The sequence below is a fragment of the Puccinia triticina genome, chromosome 13A (genome assembly GCF_026914185.1).
Source record: "Puccinia triticina chromosome 13A, complete sequence".
In the NCBI taxonomy this organism is placed as follows: Eukaryota; Fungi; Basidiomycota; class Pucciniomycetes; order Pucciniales; family Pucciniaceae; genus Puccinia; species Puccinia triticina.
Genome location: NC_070570.1, coordinates 24,105 through 40,536, shown reverse-complemented (window position 1 = coordinate 40,536; position 16,432 = coordinate 24,105). Strand labels below are relative to the sequence as shown.

The 16,432-nt window shown below is 45.4% G+C and overlaps 1 protein-coding gene across 1 annotated transcript in view; it reads right to left on the bottom strand.

The window, feature by feature from the left end:
* The window catches only part of PtA15_13A3 (uncharacterized protein), a gene marked incomplete at both ends in the record, with an annotated part of 28,515 nt that overhangs the window by 11,611 nt on the left and 472 nt on the right, over positions 1-16,432 (bottom strand). The window lies entirely within an intron of this gene.

The following is a 16,432-nucleotide window of genomic DNA, read 5'->3' as shown; positions in this document are numbered from 1 at the left end:
CTCGACCGGTAAGGATCCTCTAAGATAGGAGGAGTTAGGAGTTTCAGGAAGTGTTTCAGGAAGAAGTAATATAGGGATCTAAGATAGGAGGAGTAAGGTGTTTCAGGAAGTAATAATCTATGTGGGGTTTAGGGCTATGTCTAGTATAATGTGTATCATTTTGAGTTTGGAGGGTGAAGGGTTTCAAGGGTGCTTATACATATTTGAGCACATGGTTCTAAGGAAAAACTAGAAGAAGGGGGTAACATGTGATCTGGTTAGATGTTTGAGACTAGGGAAAGGGTTTATCCAAGAGAGGAAGAGTGTGGTAAGAGGGAATACTATTATCCAGGGTATGACCATTGAGTGGGGATGTTGAGGGCCTTGGGCTTTGCTGACAAGGGGGCAAGAGGTATGGGATTTAGTCTTGAGGTGTGACAGCCTTGTGATTGATGGTTGCTGGATTTCTGGGTAGATCAGGATTGGCTTAACACACCGACTACAACACCTTTGCCTGACAAAAATTTGTTCACCGGCTTCACAAATGATCCGGTGGAGGTTACTCAATATCAACATTTTATTGGCTGTGCCAATTATCTTGCACTAGGCACTCGACCTGATATTTCCTATGCAGTAAACTACTTGGCTCAATACTCAAAGAATCCTCAAAAATCACATTGGCGGGCACTGGGACATCTTATTGGTTACATCAAGCAAACGGCTAACAATAGGCTTTTGATTTCTCCAAAAGGATTGGAACTCAAACTTTGGGTTGATGCGGGTTGGGGGGGAGAATTTTTGCAGTCAACTTCTGGGTTTGTGGTTCAGTTAGGGGGAGCGGTGGTAGCTTGGGGTTCAAGGAGACAGAAAACTGTGGCAATGTCTACTTGTGCGGCGGAATATATATCAATGGGGATGGGAATTGAATTCCTAATTTTCTTAAAGAATCTGATTGAAAATTGTTGGAAGAAGGTTGATGGTACTGTCCTGTGCAATAACAAAACCGCGATACTGGTCATGGAGGATAATGCTTCCCGGGGACTCCTCAAGCATTTGGACCAACAATTTTTCTACTCCAATGATATGATTAGACGGCACAATCTCACAATTAACTGGGTCAAAACTGCGGAACAGCTGGCGGATGTATTCACCAAAAGATTGGGTCCAGTAAATCAGACAAAGGCTCGAAATCATTTCTTTTCTGTTTGACTTTGTGTCTATTCTTTTTATTGGTTTACTTTCTTTATTGTTATCAGTGGAGGGGATGCAGGATGCAAGGTTTGAGGGGGGGTGTTGAGGAGTGTTGGAGAAGTATGGAGTTAGTTGAGCAAACCTTGCATAGAAGGTTATGGAACTATGTAGTACTTTCTGCCCAATTATATATATATATCTCTAGTTTCCAAGCATGTAATACACATCAAGGGTTTTTCACTTTTGTCTTTCACAACAAGCTCCAAGCAGGCACTCCTACTTTGAGACTGATAACACTAACCCATGTACCGTTTTGTAACTTAATTGGTGTGAATGGCAATTCAGAGTATAACTGATGGGATACTTGTGACTACATGGCCATTTTTGAAGAAAAGCAGGGAAACCATTTTGTAGCCAAATCAACCAAAAAAAATTGAATAACTGAATTTCAGAGGCCGCCCAGTTGAGGTGCAAGGAGCCACAAGGAGGAATACATTCTAGGAGTCACAAGTTGTACTGCGTTTGGCAGTTGAGACACGGGAATATCTCTAGTTGCACGTAAATTTGTTTGTGCGATTTCTTGTGTACGCTTCAAGGTAAAGAATTTTTGAAGATGTTCTATGGGGATAATTTCTCTGTTGTAAAGCAATTCAACGGTTCTGAACACCAATTGCTGGAGGAAAAGGAGATCAAAAAGATACAGTACTCTGTGTGGGTGACTGGACTTCGACGGTGTAATCGGCCCAATTGTATGTAACAGATTATTCAATCTTTTGAGCCATGCCCATGTAATCGTATTCATGACCAAATCCAAATGAACCCCCTCCGGCATTTTTTCTGGCTCAGGAGCGGTCCCGGTCCCCGCGAGAAGTTTGTATTTATCTGATGCGGCGTCTAGTTCTTTCGCTTTCATCCATAATTTTTCGATTGTATTTGTGTAGCTTGGGCCCTCGGATTTGTTAAGCTCAGTTAATCTGGAAGGAGGTGGCCATTGATTAGAGATCCCAATCTTCCGAACAATGTTTAAATTAATCTGAATATAATACAAACTTCATTCCTTTGAAGATTTTTTTGACCAATCGCCACATAGCACCGTATTGAGAACCAAGAACCATCTGCTCCTCCCTATCAGTAAGCTTGAACAACCAATGTTGCGTACAAGCTTCTATTAACTTGAAAATCTCTTGTAGCTCTTGGATGGGTTTCTGTAACTCCTTATTCCGCGTTAGCAGAGTCGCGCCGCTTACGGGTTCACTCTTTGGCCTCCTGTACTTATGATGATAGCCGATGATTGTATTGTCTCTCGCAACTTGCTGCTTGAAAATTGAGAAGTGTGTACCCAAAAGACTGAATTCCTCATCCACTGCTTCTTGCCCTATTGATGATTCAAAGTTTTCTAGCATTAGTTCCCAAAATCGTGGAAGTGCTGAAAAGAAAGCGATGCCATGGAATGTAGTAAGTACTTTTTTTCCACTCCGGCCAGACCGTAACCCCTATACCTGACAGATTTTAATCACGAAAAGGCTTCATTTTAGCTTAGTTGGTTACGCAGTGAGGCAGGCAGCTGACGTTTATCATGAGCGACTGGAAGCGTGGCTGGTCGGAGGTCTGGAGATCCATTTAAGAGCGACAAAATGATCTCGGAGCTCGAAGGGTTTCGACTATCCACGGCAACTAGACACAGAAAGAAAGTGGTTTCCGTGTTTCGAGGGATCAGTGAATCACATGGTTTGCGCATTTCATGCAGACGATGGGGGAGAAGAGGAAACGGAGGAAAATACCTTCTGCTGCTTGATCTGCCTCACGACTGATTTGCAATGATGGGGTAGGCCGGGCTATGTAGTGAGCTGCTTGAAAGCAGCACAAAACAAGAGAGGCCAATAGTCGGCGCTTTGAAAACATGTCGTGCATTGACGGGGAAGCAAAGAAAGCGTGAAGTGAAATCCAACCCGTTTGGTCTCTGCCTGGAGCAATTGAAGAGTTTGTCGCCCTCTTGTATTTTTATGATCCAGAAGCAGCCTTAGGCCCTGTTTGGCACCAATATAATTATAGGTGATATAATTGCTGATTAATTCAATAAAAAATGGAAAATTCAACATAAAGCCTCCAAATTTTTTTTGTAGGCAACCTACAGTGCTGGTCTCTTCAACTTTGAAATCAGATTCAACTGATTCAGCCATCTTTAGCACCATAATACCATTATATCACTTTTAACCAATATGAAGTGATATAATGGTATTATGGTGCTGAAGATGGCTGGATAAGTTGATTCTGGGTTCACAGTTGAAGAGACCAGCACTGTAGGTTGCCTACAAAAAAAATTGGAGGCTTTATGTTGAATTTTGTATTTTTTATTGAATTAATCAGCGATTATATCACCTATAATTATATTGGTGCCAAACGGGGCCTTAGTGTCTGGGGTTTCACCATAGCCGGCGGGCCAGGGACCAAATATAGGAGCCGCGGTTTAACTTTCTCCCTAGTTCATCTTGTTTCTTCTTGAGAAATGTTATGTAAAACATGGTTGAGAAGATGTCGTTCTTTTTTGTGCTTTGTTTGAAGGGTTCCTGAAAGAAACATCTCTTGCAACCAATTTGAAACGTTTCTGGTTTAGAAACGTTTCTGAGACTGTTTTGGGCTTTGAAAAAGTTCAACAACATATCAACAATTTACAAACCACACAATTCCTTTCACCAGGGAGGAATATGTGGCACTCTCTAGGGAGTGCCAAACCATATGTTTCTTTGGTAACACTAGCTGATGTCATATGTGTGAGCATGCAAGGAGCAGGCTTCAAGGAGTTTGATCTTATGTGCAACTAAGACTGATATTTGATCCAATCAAGGGTGTGAAAACTGTTAATTCAATGGAGGGTACCTTCACTTGATGCCTGGTACACCGTGGAGTTTTACACTTACTGGTGTGTATCAGCCATCAAGATGAGACACTCTCCACTAAATGACCTGGTTGTACAGCAATTGAGTGGAGATACCCTTCATGTGATGAATGTTGGACAACTATTGAGTGGAGGGTGTGTCCAATTCATGGCCATATGTAGATTGCCAGCCATCAAGTGGAGACATCCTCCCATAAATGATCCTGGTTTTATGGTCATTGAGCTGAAGGATTCTCCAATCAGTGACTGGTGTGTACCTGCCATTGAGCAGAGGGGTTCTCCATTTGGTAACTGGTGTGTATAGGCCATCAAGTGGGGACACCATCCACTTGAGTACAGGTCACTTTTCTGGGAAAAAGCCAGTTTGATGACTAGTAATACATATTTTTCATTGAGACCAACCTTTCCTAGCTTCAAGTACCAGTATGTACTGGACATTGCGCTGGGAAAGTACTGGCGCAATGAACATTACATACTGACCATTCAGCTCTTCTTTTGCAAGCTGGGTGGCCAACATATATGGCCTCCCAAGCTTGGAAAGGCCAGATCAATGACCAGCATGTGCTGGTAATCCGGCTAGGGCTTCCTTTTCTTGATGACCAGTGTGCACTGGTCATTGTATTTGAGTTTGGAGAGGCCGCGGGTAGATGACCAGGGCATTATGGCTGTCAAGCGCGGCCTCTTCCAACTCAATGACCAGCTTAGAGCATCCGCATTGGTGGCTAAGTTAGCTTGAGCTAACTTAGTCACCCAATACCCGGCTAGCACTAGCCAGACCCCCGCAACCGCACCAGTTGAAGCTATCCGCTGGCTACAGTGGGGAAACTTTTCCTTAGCCAGTGCAAGTGCATCGGTAGCCGCTGGTAGCTGCCAGCTAGACCAACCAACCACATCGGTAGACACCATGGAAGAAGACCCTTTGGACATCAACCAGCTGGACTTCCGAAATCACATCAACCGTGGAAGTGCTCTGATCCAAGATATCCTCGAAGAGCCAGCTGACATTGTCCAGCGTTTCTGTGACTCGGATTCTGAAGATGAAACTCCCATCAAATCCGAACGCAATTGATGTCCCAACAAGGAAAGAAACCATGTCTTGTTTCACAAAAAGCTCATGGAAGACTACTTCAACCTCGAAACAGCATACGACGATGAAGACTTCTGTCGGCAATATTGAATGGAGCAGCATTTGGTTGTGAGGATTATTGATGATCTCACCAAACGGTTCCCCTACTATGTACGGAAACCTGATTGTACTGGGAAGTTGGGACTAAGCCCTCATCAGAAAGTCACGGCCGCTCTCCATCAGCTTGCATATGGACTGCCACTAGACTCCACGGAAAAATACTGTTGCTTAGCAGAAACAACAGCTCGCCAAAACCTAGAGATATTCTGCGGAGCTATCCAAGAGATCTACGGACCTTATTACCTGCAATCACCAAACAAAGAAGACTTGCAATATATTCTCAAAGAAAATACACGGAGAGGATTTCCAGGCATGATTGGTAGCCTTGACTGTATGCACTGGGCTTGGGAGAAATGCCCGCAATCCATGGCAGGGCAGTTCAAGGGTAAAGAAGATTCACCAACGATAGTCTTGGAGGCAGTTGCAACCAAAAACACGTGGATCTGGCATACGTTTTTTGGTACACCCGGCTCTCTGAACGATATCAATGTAGTTGAACAATCCCCACTCTTTGGATCTGTTCTAGGTGGGACAGGATGGTTGGTGGAATTTGAAGTTTCTGGAAATAAGTAAAATAAATGTTATTATCTCGTTGACGGGATCTATCCAAAGTGGTCGACATTGATTGCTTCAAAGGGGCTTGAAGCACAAGATGCAGCAACAAAACACTTCACCAAGGCTCAAGAATCCCTCAGAAAAGACATCAAGCGAGCCTTTGCAGCTCTGCAGATTCAATTTGCGATCCCCTCAATTCCTGCTCAACATTGGTACCCTGGCGACCTCGCATCAATCATGGTGTCAGGGCTTGTCTCTTATGTGACGTGGCTCTGATGGATTTTAAGTTCACGCTGTAGCGGCTTGGGCAGCGGCCAGCGGAGATGGGGCCGCACTATAGCTCAAAGAGCCAGTGGGAATAAACCACACCTTGACGCTAGGTAGCGGAGGGGCTAGCTCCCTTACAAAAGTAAGGGGACGCGGCAATGACTCGAGCCGGCGCCGTAGCTTTAGAACAAAGAAGGATTATTTTCTAAGTTACAGGTGTGATAACAATCACCTGTAACTAGAAAATACACGAGTTGAAGGAGAAGAAGACTGTAGAGAGAAATAAGGTTAGTTTGATTATTATAAACCCCACTCAGTAAGGTTGGCGGGTTTTTTATGTGTAATAATCTTTGGGGGGAGATCTCTCCAGGGGAAAGATCCCCCCTTTTATATTACAGGATCAGCTCCCTCCTTCCAGTCAAGGACCTGAGGGATCCTTAACTCCAAGGAGAGGAATGAACACAGAATTCAGAAGGGGATTTACATAAATATGGATGTAATCACCCTATTTGTACATATATTAGGCTTAATCAGGACAAATACATAGAGAGATAAGATTATCTCTCTCTGTATAAACACATATGTAAAAGTTTAATTACATACTTAAAAGAGTGTGAAATATGTAGTAAGTACATAATAACAGTACATTGAAATAAAAGGTACACAATTAATGTAAAGCGGGGAATTGAACTCTTGACTTTCTGTACATGAGTCAATCATTAAAGCAGTCTTTAACCATTAGGCTATAAGACATGAACTGTGCATTGTAGACACATGGACTTAGGGTCTCAGTGTCTGACACATGGCTACATGTGTGATTCTTCACAACATGATAGTGGAAGACGTCCACCCCATAGTCAAATATCCTTTGTTGCCCGCAACAACTCGGCTCATTCCAACAAGAACTCAGCCATACAGTCTTCTTCAACAACGCATGCAAAAGGTTGAGCTCGAGTCACCACCGGTACACAAAAAACTCACACAAGATCTTATCAAGCACCTCTGGAGCAAAAAAGGCTCTAGAACAGATGATGATGAATAGTTGTTATATTTTTCTCTTGATTTCTGCTCTTGCTATCTGCTTGTTTTTTATTGTTCTTATTGTTCTTTACTCAATGTTTTACTCTCAGTTTCTGTGCATTAAACTATCCCAGGGGCTTCGCGGCGGTCCCGGTGAATATTGGTTGAAGTCAGCAAGCACACGCTCCCAGAATTAGTCGCAAGTTTGAGAGTTTCCTTTGATTGGATCGGTTGAGATGAGTATCCAGCTCTTTGAGAGTTGCAAGTCCTCTTTGGGGAGCCAATTCGGAGCTCTCTTTTTTTCGCCGCTGGTTGTTCATTTGGCAATTCTTCAGGTGGCCCTGAGGGGGTGTTTGGAGCGGTCTTCTTTGGTTTTGGTTTCGCCATATTCTGTTGGGTTGTGTTGTACCGTCAATACTTGACGTAGGTTGTTGGAATACGGAGGATGGCTTCTGCTAGCCTGGGGGGATCAAGAGCTCCCTAGCCACGAGCTAGCGGCGGCTATATTTAGCTGCTGCTAGCCAGGATTCTAGTTTTTTGCTAAGATAGCCGGGTCTTAGCCGGACCCGATGCGGATGAGATATGTGGCTAAGTGTCTTAGCTCGAGCTAACTTAGCCACCGATGCGGATGCTCTTATGCTGGCCATTGAGTTGGAGAAGCCTTAGCCTGATGACCAGCACATGCTGGTCATTGGGCCAGCCCTTCCGAGCTCGGTCAAAGCACACTCCGTCATAGGAGTGTGCCAAAGCACACTCCGTTATAGGAGTGTGCCAAAGCACACTCCGTTATAGGAGTGTGCCAAAGCACACTCCGTTATAGGAGTGTGCCAAAGCAAAGAGCATCTGGATGGTCAGTATGTGCTGGAATGTTCTTTTGGTGGGGGCTTTAGCAGCTCGACGAAAGCACATGTTGTTTGTTGAGTCTGTGTACATGATCATCACTGCAGCAATCAACTGCTCGGACAGTCTTGTCCGAGCAGTTCTTGGACAGATGTCGTCCGACTACTTTAGCAATCTATTGGGTCTTTATTTTGGAATTCTTGGACGAACTCGGTCCGAAAACTACTTGGGCAAGACTGTCCGAGTAGTAAGTTGGGCAGTGCAGCCACTTGCAAATGTCTCCCCTCATGTTTGGCCAAACATGGGGGTGGACATCATGAACAAAACAAAACCCCCCTGGGGACACACGGGGAGACCAAGCTGATCCCTGTTTCCCCCCTGCAGCCGTAGTTGACTTGTGCCCAGCTTGAAAATTCCTGCACACAAGTTATTATTATTATTTTCATTGCATATGCATGAAACTCCTGCCAATCCAATGCAAATGACGTTGATTGGTTTGGAAACAGCATGTCCATAATGCATCAGCATTATTCAACACCTGGTGCTGCTTAAGGATTGTTTGGATGCACCATTATACATCATAAATGGGTGAATTTATGATGTGGCCCGGCCCCCAGGGGGCTTTAAAAATTTGGTGGCAATGTGGGGTAAAATTTAGTTTGTGCGTCATGAATTTGCACTATTTATGATGTATACCAGTGCGTCCAAACAGGGTCTAAGTACGATTTGATAAGAAAAATCAACATGATGTTGTTGCAGAATACACATGGACACAATTATAAATATGATGAAGGAATGCTAGCTGTAGGGAAAAAATGACGGGAACGGTCAGGGAAAAGATTTGAAGATGATAAAACTACAAGTAAAAAAGGTGTGACTTATGCTGGGATGTCCATGGGCATTTCAGAATTGACTTCTCACCTCAGATTTCTCAGACCAGGTTTTCAGTTCTTTCTCTTGCTACTTGCAGGATCACTGAAATATTTATGCACCTGTTGATATCTACCAATCTAGCTGCCATTGCCTATAGAAGCTTGGTTATTCTTGCCTCTAGCCTCTGCATTTTTCAGTCAGGTGGAGGTGAACTGATGAAAATTGTGCAATGTCTATTCAAGTATGTCAGCTGCATGGATTGGTACCAAATGAACAGCAGATGGCACTTCAAACTTCACCCTTCTTAAATGTTTCAAAATTCATTCTTTGGTAAAATGGTAGGCAGAACTGGCTCCAGTAGCTTTCACATTTTGTATTGCAGGGAGGAAAATGGCAGGTTACACCAGTTTTCCCAGCTTTGGCACTGCTTGCTATTTAAAGAATAAAAATTTGATTTCAAACCAATCTCCTCCCAATTTAATATTGGAATAGCCATGGAATAAATATGCCACAATGATTCATCTACCATTTGGCTTAGCCTTTGTGTTTGTTACATTTCCATAGTCTGCTTCATTATATGATTTTATGTGTTTATCTAATGAAAAAAAAACTCAGCTCTGCAAAAAATTCCTTGTCACTTGGTCAAGGATATGTTTCAGAACAAGGATACTTGTATTTTTCCAAAACATGTTGTAAATTGAAGTTCACATCCAGAATTGTGGCCATGATGAACCAAATGGATGATTTCAACACAGAGATGTTCATGTGTTGAAATTGAGTCACAGATTATTCCACAACAACTTCACCTATAGTTAGCCTTGCATTGGCAAAAAAAATGAACAAAGAGTTGCAGTTGACATTGAACTCACATCAGACCATTTGAATGATAAAAATACAGTCTGGCACTCTCTAGAGAGTGCCACAAATCCCCCCCTGGTGTTTCAACTGCCTTGACTGAACCCCTCAGGGTTCTAAGTGGTGAGTTGAAGAGGGGAGCTTTTTGAGCCCCTGAAAAGGGGCTTAGAGCATTTGCATTCGTTTGCTAAGTTTTTGAGTTAAATAAGCCCGGGTTTGTGGGCAGGTTAGCTGACAAGGTTGCCTTCAAGTGGGCAAACACATTTTTTTGGTTAGTTTCAGGCTAAAATGCGCTGAAATGAGCCGCAGACCGCCTTAGCCTGAGGCTAGATTTCAGGTTAAGGCCCGCTAAATAGCACTCTTCACGTAAGCTAAATATCAGCAAGATTGAAATAAAGTTTATCCCATTGTGCCAGCCAATTTTGCTGGGAAAGTATGCTGATGTATATCTCTCACATGGTCATAGATTTCTTACGTGAACAGTGCTAATTTAGCTGACCTTAGCCTTGAAAGAACTCAAAGGACTAAGAGCTTATAATTAGATGTTCATGTATACAATCTAATTACAAGTGTCACAAAATATGGGAAAGTAAAATTACCTAAGAGCGGAACAAGAAGCCGCTGTCTACTTTTTGTAGAACTAAAAAGTGGATTCCTTTATGGAATTCAGGCTTAAGATGATCTTAATGATCTTCCTGTTTGCTGGTGGCAAACTGTATCATGCATTAACTCTTCCTGCGCAAGGATAAGGATAAATCCAATCTCTTACTTGGATTAAGAGTTTATCTCTTATTGTCCAGCTTATTTAGCTTCGGCAAAACGGCGTAGGAGTTGCGCAACGGCGTCTAATCAAGAACACCTTATGTTCAGCTCCTACGGCCTTTCGTTTCTTATGGACGAAGTGTTTACACTCGCTAACTCACCTTTTTCCGTTTCTTCTCTTCGAGAGGATTCGGTGGTTCGTTTGGTCTTTTCCTGTGCGTCTTTGACTGCAGGAGGGGATGAAGCCTTTAGCTGAACATCTCTACCATCTAGTGATTGAACTCGCTACTCACCTTTGGTGTTAGCTGAGATTCTCTCTGCTAGAGGTATCTGACCGGGAATCTCCACGTGTTGATTTTTGCGGCTCGCGGATGCAGAAACTGTATTCATCATTTAGATGCAATCAGTATTTTCATTCCTCCACAGCACAGCTTTGGACTGTGGACTCTGGTTTGCTTTGCTTACCTTTTTCCGCAGCTTGTTGAGCTCCCAACACCCTCCTCAATTTATGAGGACGGTGTTGTTCACCTTGGCTAGTAATCTCACAAGCCTGAAATCAAACCTGAGGCTTGTTGACCCAGGGTTAGCCCGGACCAATGCAATTGCCGCTTGGATTAAGTTGCCCAAAATCATCAACTTAACCCAAGGTGTGCAAATGCTCTTAAGAGACACTCCCTAGTCTTGATTCTCTTCTTTAGACCATCCACACCGGGCGCTAAGTTAGCCCGGATTAGGGCACTTAGTTTGACCCTGCACCCGCATCGGGTTGGATCAACTTAGCCCGGAGCTCCGTTTGGAGCTAGTGGGGTCTAAATGTAGACCCCACTAATCCTGGGACTAATCCCAAAGTGAATATGCATCATGCTTGTTAGCATGAACTTTATGTGTTTAGGTGCCAAACACATAACATATAGGCACCTAAACACATAACCTCTGACAGCCTTGGACCCGCTAATCCCCACCCATGTGGATGGCTGATCGGATTATCCTATTCTGATTGTAATCCGAGCTAGTTAGCCCAGGCTAATCTAGCCACAGATGCGGATGCTCTAAGAGCATCTCTTGGGCTAACTAGCTCGGATTACAATTGGAATAGGATAATCCAATCGGCCATCCGCATGGGTGGGGATGAGCAGGTCCGAGGCTGTTGAAGGTTATGTGTTTAGGTGCCTATATGTTATGTGTTTGGCACCTAAACACATAAAGTTCATGCTAACAAGCATGATGCATATTCATTTTGGGATTAGTCCCAGGATTAGTGGGGTCTACATTTAGACCCCACTAGCTCCAAACGGAGCTCTGGGCTAAGTTGATCCCCGGTTGATCCAACCCGATGCGGGTGCGGGGTCAAACTAAGTGCCCTAATCCGGGCTAACTTAGCGCCTGGTGCAGATGGTCTTAAATTTTCAAGCAAGCGCGTTAGCGCTAAGACTTCCACGCCCGCTCTAGGCCAGAGCTTAACTAAGCCTCTCCAAGGAGGCGCAAAGCGTCTCCAAAGGAGAGGCTTAGGACTAAAGTCAGATTCTTGGCCTGAGGCTGACAAGGTTTTTTGAAGAAAATGAGCAATTTTGTATTTACATTTATTTTATGATTAGCTCTACGGTTTTACTCCAAATCCCAGCTGACCATGTTGTAGCCCTTGATCTCAGCTATCTTGTACATATTTTTTCAAGTATTCTCAACAAACATTGGCTGCTCAGCAGCCATTCTTGCCAGGGCTTTTTCTGAGCAATGTAATGGACCCATTGGGCCACTCGCTGGTCAAGATTGGAAAGGTTCTCACGATTTTGGCTCACCAGACCTCCCAAGGCAGTTTTTTTACATCAAAATTACTTCCAAGGGATGAGGATACAACTTTGATGGGATACATGGTAACATGTACAACAAGGAGCTGATTCTAATGGTACTAGAGGCTGTGAAGAAATCCAAGGGGTATGCGGGGATATGTGGATTAGAAGGATTTTTTGGCCATTTGGCTGGGTAGCCTCAGGCCAAATGTTGGACATTAGGCACAAGTCCCTCCCGCAAGCGGGAGGGTGCTTGCGCCCTGCAAGCACAGGGAGGGACTTGTGTTAAGTTTGCTCTAGGCCGGCCTAGGAGCCCACTAGGGTTGCCTCAAGCCGGCAGTGTGTGGGTCGGGGGGGGAGCTTTCCACCCCGTGTCCCCCGAGTCTCTGGAGACGCTCCAGAATTCATCCTGGGTCTTGGAGGCTCAAGAGGAGGGAAAAGCTCACCGGAGCAGAAGAAAAAAGAGAGCACGCGAGTGGGGGATCAGTGCTAGACCCATTGACTCTGGCAAAGAGGACCAGAAGCCTGAGCCTTGCACAATCACCCACTTACTTTGGTTGAGTTTGACTGAGTTGACTAACTTAGTTCCGCATGTCATCAATTTCTGTTCACCCACCTGTCCTCTAATGTAGACAGTAAAGAGAGAGATTGATCTAGTTGGGCTGGGGAATAGAGATTGCCAGTGGGTACCCGTTTGGCGGTACCCGCACCCGTTGGCGGGTACCCGCCACTGCCCTTTGAGTACCCGTCCGCGGGTGCCGTGTACGGGTCCGGGTATGCAATTTGGGCCGGAAAATCACCGGGTACCCGGGTACCAAACAGGTACCCGCCAATTTCAGCAGTGGATGGCCGGCCATCGAGTGGGGTACACACCCCGCTTGATGACCGGACATCAAGCGGAGTACACGCCCCGCTTGATGGGACATCAAGCGGAGTACACACCCCGCTTGATGACCGGACATCAAGCGGGATATACATCTCACTCGATGGCCGGTGCACTCCATGACCAGCCATCGAGTGGGATGCGCACTCGATGACCATTGACCGGTCACCGAGTACACACCCCGCTCGATGAACGGTCATCGAGTGGAGTACACACCCTCAATGACCGGCCATCGTTGAGCGGAGTACACACCTCCACATCCCACGCAATGACCGGACATCGAGTGGGGTGATCACGATGGCCGGCCACGGAGCGGGGTGTGTACTCTGCTCGATGACCGGCCTACACCCCCACTCAATGGCCGGTCATCGGGTTGAGTGCGCATCCCACTCGATGGCCGGTCATCAAGTGGGATGTGCACCCCGCTCAATGTGCGGTCATCAAGAGGGGTGTGTACATACCCCACTCAATCGGTCACCAGTGCGGTACCCACGGTACCCGCCTCAAGTACCGCCGGTACCCGTCGGCGGGTGCCGTGTCCGGGTCCGGGTGTCCAAAATTGGAGAAATTCACAGCAAGTACCCGCACCCGTCGCGGGTACCCGGACCCGTTTGGCCATCTCTACTGGGGAATACTGCCTGATGTATCTTTTGTAGCAATTTGACTGCCATCAGCCAAGGGAGCAGATCTCTTCTGCGCTGACGCCAAGGGCCGTGTGCAAGGACGCCCCTCCTACCCACAAAGAATGGCCGGAAATTTTGTGGAATCCACCTTTTGCCCATGCTTTTGTTAAGCTGGTGATGACCGCCTGGCTTTTGGTGGTCTAGAAGTATCAAACCGGGCCACTGAATAGCCCATGGGCCTTTGAATTCCCAGAAAGCCAACCAGAGCCCCCAAATAGCTAATGGGCTCTTGGTAGCCCATGAAGATCTCCATGGGCCAACAGATACCCTCATGGGCTTTTGGTGGCCCATGAAGATCTCCATGGGCCAACAGATATCCTCATGGGCTTTTGGTGGTCCAAAAAGCTCCCCATGGGCTTTTTGTGGCCCAGAAAGGAAGCAAAAAGCCCATGGGATCCCATGATGAAAGTATCTGTTGGCCCATAGGGATCTTCATGGGCCACCAAGAGCCCATTAGCTATGTGGGGGCTCTGGTGGGCTTTCTGGGAATTTAAAGGCCCATGGGCTATTCAGTGGCCCGGGTTGATACTTCTAGACCACCAAAAGCCCATGTTGAGATTTTGGTCCCATCAAAAGCCCCAGAAGCTCCCAGGGCAAGGCAAAACTCCTTTAATACTGACCCAATGTGCTTTTGGGGCAGGCCCGCTCAAGGCCCGCTCAAGCCAGCTCCAGGCCCACCAGGCCTGTGAAAAAAAACCATCCCAAAACATTGTCCAATGATTTTTGCTCAGTTTGGGACATTTTATTTTTTTGGCTCAGCATGCTCAGTTTGTTCCCCTGAGTGAAAATTTGGTTTTATTTTTTTCATGTTGACTTTTTTTTTTTTTTTGGGGGCAAAATAATAAATGTTTGTAGTGTAAGGAACTCAAGGAAGCTATATGATGATAGTCCGATACAATGTGAGCTCTCCACACGCCGAGGTCCAATTCTCCTATCTCAATGAAGAGAGAGTAGGGGAGCGGGGGTGGGTGGATAGATATAGACTAGGTACAAGAATAGGTTTGAAGATCTGGTATCACTAGGTTAGGGTTCTACTGACTATATGCATATGTATGGATGTATGTGTGTAAGTGATAAGTGTATAGTGTGTAATTGTGTCTCAGCTCTCAACAAAAGTTCCATTTTTTCTTCAGGCACGGGTTAGTTGAGAAGTTGTGTGAGGCACTGTACAACCAATACACTTACCCACAAGAGGCCCTTAAACAGATCTGACCAGCCAATCAAGTTCTCCCGCTCCTCCTCACTTAGATAAGCCAGCCTATTGATCCCAGAATCCACCCAAGCAAGCATGCTTTCTGTCAGCCAGATGCTAGTCTAGACAGCGCAGCAACTGACAACGCCGCGACTACTAGCGGCTTATAGTCACTTGGCCCTAAGCCAAGGAGCGCAAAGGAGCGCGCGGAGACTGCGCGCAGCAAAGCAATCCTTGAAAAGAGAAAGACGCTTGTCAAGTAAGACTGTCACAGATCAACAGATCTACTAGTATAATTATGAGGGAACCATCCTTATTGGAGTTTTCCCTCAGATTTGATTTACCAAGCCCGCCAACATTGCAGTTCTTGACAACTTTGACTACTGCAATTGGGGCCTTTGACATCTCTTTTCTTTTCTCTCTCCAATTCTCTTTTGATATAAGCGCTTGACCTCACCCATTAGGTAAGTTCAAGCTCTAGTATCCCTCATTTCCTATTCCCCCCAGGAGCGCTGCAAGCCTCCGGTTGACCCTTGTCAACAGCCCCTCCTCCTGGAGGCGTGGTTTTATCCTCCTGCAGAGGCGGTTGAGTAGAGCTTCCGACTGAGTAGTTGTGGATAGCTATCCGCTGCATTCAGAGCGTAGCCACTTTAGAGACCCTCCCTGACACTTTCATCAAACCATTGCTTAGCCAGCCCACAAGATCCATCCCTACCAGCAAAGTTCCCATATAAATGAATTCACCTCCAAGACTCTTGAATGATGCCTGCTGGGCGGATGAACCCATCTGGACCATAGAAGTCTTGTCCGGATGACACATCATAAATCACTCCATTCACCGCAAACAACTACCCTCAACGAATAAATTAGAGAATTGATCAGTACAGCAAACCAACCCACACCAAATTATTGCTTGACTACAATCACTCACAATCTTCCTCCCATCCTTCCCATCAAACTGCTGTAGTTCCAAGGGCGTATACCTCCTCCACACCACACTCTCCAGAAACTTACTTGGCTTCCTATGGTATTCACTCACTTCATCTAGTAGTCCAGCACCCCTTCCACCTGTCTCCTCCACCTTCAACTCAGCAAATCCAAGTCTATTAAAACCACAGTTTTGTGGAAAAAAAAATCCAAGGGTTCCCCCTACAATAGAAAAAATTTACAAAAAAATGACAGGGTTTTCCCCACAAGGCAATAAAGTACAAAAAAATAGAATGGGTTTGCCCACTAACTAAATACAGGAATTACATATAATGTGACAGGCTAAATTGCATTTAAAATGGGCAAAAATCTCAACCAGAAACGTAGCCCAACACCAGCCAAAGCTGCTGCACCCAGGCCCCCATACTGCCGCCCAACTCACCGGATGGGTCAAACAGTATGTGTTGAAGGCCCCCTGCAGCGCCAATGGCAGAATGCATAATGGGGGGCCAGATTTTTAACCCCCCAGACTGTGC